Source organism: Manduca sexta, unplaced genomic scaffold (genome assembly GCF_014839805.1).
Source record: "Manduca sexta isolate Smith_Timp_Sample1 unplaced genomic scaffold, JHU_Msex_v1.0 HiC_scaffold_1148, whole genome shotgun sequence".
Classification (NCBI taxonomy): Eukaryota; Metazoa; Arthropoda; class Insecta; order Lepidoptera; family Sphingidae; genus Manduca; species Manduca sexta.
The window spans coordinates 24,359-30,358 of record NW_023591984.1 but is presented as its reverse complement, the minus strand read 5'-3'; positions in this window follow the sequence as shown (position 1 = coordinate 30,358).

Here is a 6,000-nt window from a genome sequence, read left to right as displayed (position 1 = left end):
TGGAAAGAAGTTTGGTCACTTTAACAGCCATTTAACAATAGCAATAAATATTTTTGTACGTGACTATATTTACGTCCGCTCCCCCACCACGCGGTAGAAGGGTCAGGTTGTGTTCCGGTCAGTGCCGAATTTATATTTTCCTTAAGTCAAGATCACTCACTTTTTAAATATAAAGTAAAATAAATTTCCAACTGCAAGTGTATGCAACTAACCACTTATTACAATTAATAAAGGCATAGAAGCCTAACTAAGACAACATTTGGGAAACATCAATTTTATGCATCTCGAATTGAGTGAGTGAAACAACGCTTTATGGTTTTTATTTGTTTGTAAGAGTCATCAGATGGAATGTCAATTTTGGATACATTAGTTCAAATATTGGTAAATGCGTTTAATTGATTATTTTTCAAATCATCAGATTATTATGTCAAGCAAAGCACTAATTTTGTTTGTCAAATTCAATTACTTAATCTAAATTGTAATTTAATAAATTACAATTAATTATTATTACCTTTGAAGTCTACATTGACACATTACCAACATAAAAATGGCTGTGTGAAAACTGGTGATGATCTTGTAAATTTGATATGCATTAATAGTATATAGTATGCATCTCTTTTAGGTACCTGATAACAACTTCAAATGGGTGCTGTTTAAAGAGTGACTGTATATTTAGTAGCTATTTTAACACGTTTCCTATGGCTTTTATTATTGTTCTGAGGTTTGAAATTAGTTGAGTCGTAACTGTTAGATAAAAAAAGAAACGGGCTTGGACCGACGCGATGCGGCGTGACATCACCGGCCGTAAATAGTCGTAATGATGCGGGTATAAGAAGAAACAGGGATATCCCAACAAGGCGCCCACTTATATCCATTGCAATATTTTAAACTTGATTTAATGTATCCTTTTTCAACCAATTTTGATTAAATTTCATTGTTATTATTGATATTAAGGATTACGTATAAAATAATGTACATGTCATCCACCATATCATAATTTCACTTTTTGCGACGCGACGGTTAGCAACTAAAAAAAATCATGTAAAATTAAAACATGCAATGGGCATATTACTTATTAAGGAGAGTTCTATTACCTATGTATAACTGGGACATACTTATATGCATGGGATGTATGTCCAAACAGGTCTTTACCTCACGATCCATGAAACCCATGTCGTTCCAGTAAACTGTCTAGCACAAAGTTACAAGACATGTGGACGTCTCCCGAACTCCGAAAAGTGAATGACGACTGGAATGAATCGGCTTATAACGTGGACATCATTCTGATGAACCGAATAGGTATATAGCGTAACGGTTACCTTTAACATTAATTATTCGATCGTCTCTTAGGGAGTTCGCGCTGGATTACATCGTAACGTAGCATCGTAATAAACAAATATCAGCACACAATGACATTTTACAAATAGACACGTCATATACTAACAAAATTGTACATAAAAACGGCGCAGTATTTACTATAGTCATAGCCCTCGCAGCTCGCATTGATACGGCCCGAGTGTGCCTGAATGGGCCCGAGCGTCGACCGCCCCGTCGCCATGACAGTCGAATAAAATGCATTAATTAGTTAAAAAATAAGTTAAATAGTGTATACTTATTACTAACGTACGAAATGAAACGTTTTTTTCATTCACAGTTGGAGCATAATTTTTACATCGTCTAAAAGCACAGGAAGACCAACTAGCCGTCACAGTGGTTGGAGGTTGACTAAGTGAATGTCGGGCAATTACCTTGCTTTCGTCTTGCCAGTATTGAGCTCGGACAACGTATCTATGTAATAAAAACATCTTAGCCAGCACATTTGCTCATGGTAGAGCGATTTTCATTTACAACGAATTATTATGATTTCTTGCACAGCATAATATTCAAGGCATATATGTAGTAGCTAAAGTTGTACATTATTTACTGGATCAAAATAGATGGTAATTATAAATTTGAAACTACAAGGAAAGCTGAATAGTCCAGTGGTAAAAGGAAGAGATAAACGTGCGAGGTCATTAAAATACACGAGCCCCTTAAGCCTGGAACATATTTTGTCTTTTTACATGGAAAGTAATAGAATTGCTATTGCGACTTTGCAATAAATTATAATACGCGTTGTATCTTTCGGCTATGAAGTCAAAACGATTGAATGTTTGATAAACTAAATGTGAGATACGACAAAAATACACATATTTTTTTATTACAGCAATAGCTGATATACTTGTTTAATCTTTCAGAGAATATCAATAGCGTAGCTACAGATTTTTTTTTAGATTGAGCAGGAGCAAAAAATAAAAGCTCGTTGAATTTAAAGGTACTACGCGTAGTCCCTGGAAACCTAAGACTTTTTCTAGAGAGCGCAAAGTCGTTTCTAGGGTGTGTGCCGCCCACCCTGCCCTCCCTCCCTAGCGACGCCCATGGAAAACATTGATTATTAATTATATACACTACTGTAGAATTAAAATGGATGGATGTAGTGAAATTAAAATTCGCCTATTTTTTATTTTACTTAGAGATATGTCAAAGGAGTACGTATCAGTAAAGTAGAAATAAGATCTTTATAAAATAACTTACTGAACAGTCACAACTATTTTTGGCCGTATCCGGGATTTTAACGTTGGACCTCAGCGCGGTAGTCATACTCGGATTTTCTATACTAAGTAACTATAATACGTGTCATGTCTTTTTTCTGTGTATTTAGGTAAGTTGCGGCAAAGATTAGTAAGTTGCGAGCTGTTGCACATCACGGATGGAAACCTATGCTCCATGCAGCAGGGTATTGATGAGTTATTGTATCTAGAAAAAAATATTTTTGGTGTTCATTTTGGAGGAATCAAAGTAGGTAGTGCTTGTTGTATGGAATTGTATGTATATATTATTGAATGTATGGCCTGGTTTGTTGGTTGAACTAGTTACACGCCTGACCAATATTATTAGTTTTATTCATAGACTGTGCAAAGTCCTTCCATTATTGATTCATTTTGAATAAATTCATAAATGATGATTGATTGCGCCCAGTGCATCGCTTTCCTATACTTACGTCGGTAGTATCTGAGGCTCCTGTTTAGAACCCATAAACTCTTGCAAGCTTATAACATAGACAAAAAAAAGATTGTATTAAGATTGATTTCTACAAAAAGGCAACCACTGGCCACATGGTTACTTTTCGCTTTGGTACTTTTCTCTCTATGTTTATAAATTTCATAAGTACAAAATTCTGGTGTAAATATAAGTACCTGAATTTCTTTATGTGTTTAAGGAACTTACCAAGTAAAGTAGTAGTATTGCATTTTAAGTACTTATCCAATGAACGCAGTAATAATAGTTTTATATTTGACATGAAATCAGTGCTAGGTCTTTTGGCAAATAATATTTATTACGATTTCAGTCTGAATAACATTATTATTGTCATTTGTCCAGGATTAAATGTGTCACGTATCCGATATGGCGATAGGCTCGCCCCCAATAACATCATGGGACGAAAATAACTTCGGCAAACCGTAGGTGCACCAGTTGCATCTCGGCCTAACCCTCGGTGTGTAGGTATGTGTCTACTACCTGCGTATTTTAAGCTGCCGCATCCTAACAAGCGGCATTCCTAAATTATCACTACCGATTAATCGTCATTTAATACACTAGTTTACAGTATCTTCGCAATTCGCATTAAGTACTTATTTTGTATTTCGCAGCCAACAAGAAATCTACAGTTGCCTTATCTCACTAGACTATATCAATGCAAAGATGGATTCAGAAAACGAAAGTTAATCTGAGAATGGAATCGGAGTTATATTAGTCGTAAATAAAGAAACCGGCGCGCCGCAGTTAAATGTTTGGAGTTGTCTCACCTATCTTCGTAGACGGGAGAAGCGCCGCCGGAAGCATTCTGGGACATATTATCACTGTCCATGTTAAGCTGAGTAACACGATGCGCTCGGTATAGGTACGAGGACAGGAAGTGTTAAATCTCGAGCGACGTTGGCGGTATCGAAAATTGAGCACACGGAATCAACCGGTGCACGCGTACAGCGGTACTGTGCCGAGTGCGCGCCAGCCGCTAAGCGCGTACGAACGTCATGGGCTGGCTCGTTTCGCGGGCTGCGGGCCGCGGGGCGAAGGGCGAGCAAGTAAAGCGTGGGGGAGGGGGGCTCCACCGTGCCGCTTGCGGGGCAGCCAATGCACGTGCCCCACCCGCGCGTCTCCAAGGCAACGACATGTAGACGCCGCGCCGGCCGTGCTGCCGCTGCCGCCAAATTGCACGTGGTATGCGGTGCTTGCTTGCTGGTCAATAATTCTTGCATAAACTGCGTGGATACGTGGCTTTCAATAGAAGAATCGTCAACTAGGCACTCACCTACTTATTTTGTCGCTAAAGATACTTAAATTGAGTTATCGTCGAGGACCTTTTTCGTAAGTAAAACCACAGAGATTTATTAGTCACTTAATATAACGCATATTTATATTAGTTAGTACCTATTTATGTAAGCAACATATTCGTCAATAAGGTAACAAAAGAGTAAGTACTTACTTAACTAGTTGTATTATATCTACTGCATATACCAAATGACGTCACCCATTAAGACCGCAAAAGATAATAAGACAATCAGATAAGTAAGTACCAAATTATCCTTACTCTAGCCATCATAAGATTTTTTTTAAGTACAGAGCCCGCAGTCAACTCCGAGGGAAACCTGCGAACGGTATACTGGTTCCCCCTGGCTTAGCGACTGCGGGGCCCTGGAGGAAGAGAGGAAGAGGAGAAATAGGGGAGGAAAGAAGGAGAAGGAAGAGGAAGCATAAGGATGGGTGGAGTGATGTGGAGAGGAAATGTTCACGAGTTCCTCAAAGGCCTCAATGTGAAATTACAACATAAGGTATACGCACTTAACTGTGTGCCTAGGTCCGCGACAAATGTCCCCCCGTGCGTGCATACGGTATGGAGACCGAACGCATAAGAATTGCCTCGGGCGGGGGCTATCATAAGATTAGGTGGCAGTAGGTCTCACGTACCTACACGAGAGGCTAGTCAGGTTCTAATGCGGTCAATTTCCGCCGATAAGCAGCATCGGGCCAGTAAGTATTGTTACATTCCGCTTTCAAGGACATTGTTGCCAGTTTTAGCATTACTGGCCATGTCTATTGGTGACGAGCTCAGTGGAAAGCCACAAAGTACCTACTTACTTTGTTATACAAAGTTCGTATGGTGTTGCACTAATGTCCTTAGACGGCCGAGACGAGAGATTTGGCTTTCAATAGTAGTAAGTCATGTAGGTACCTAGTCCACATAGGATCTGTTGCAACAACTTCCCGTAGTAAAAAAGTGTTAGCATCGCTTCCGGATAGGGTTGCCAGATTTTTTTTCAGTCTATAAGGGGCAAATGCTTAAATTGGCAAAAAATACGGGACTTCAGATTTATACTCGGGACAAATAAGAAACAAAATTCTATTGTGTTTTTTAAATATATTTTTTTCCAACAATCGAATCAGTTTCAACATTATATTCTTATTCGTTTTAACACATTTATAACAATTAATACAATTATAACACGCTTTTTATTCAATTTATTAAAACCCGAGTCGTATTGATATGTATGCGAAAATGTGAACGTTGCGTGCGTGAGTACTTGTCAATCGTAGATCGGTCGACTTACGGGATATAGTTTGTTCCGTGGGGACATTTTAAAATGTGCCTAAAATACGGGACGTCTGGCAACACTGTTTACGGATGATAATAAAACGCATAATGACTCTGCCTATCACATTCCTAAGCAAAGGCAAGTAAACATCTTGCCATCTACTTTAAAGGTCAATGGAGACTGGCGTTTGATATGTAAATAACGAATTTTTGTACGAATTTTAATACTTATTTTAGAAGTAGTATTTATGTGATAGCCGTTTATAAAATGAAACTTTTATAAACAAGTAAAAATGAAGGGATAATACAAAAAAACGACCAACTAGACAGATTTTCATTACTACTTCCGCTAAGACCAAATCGCGCCA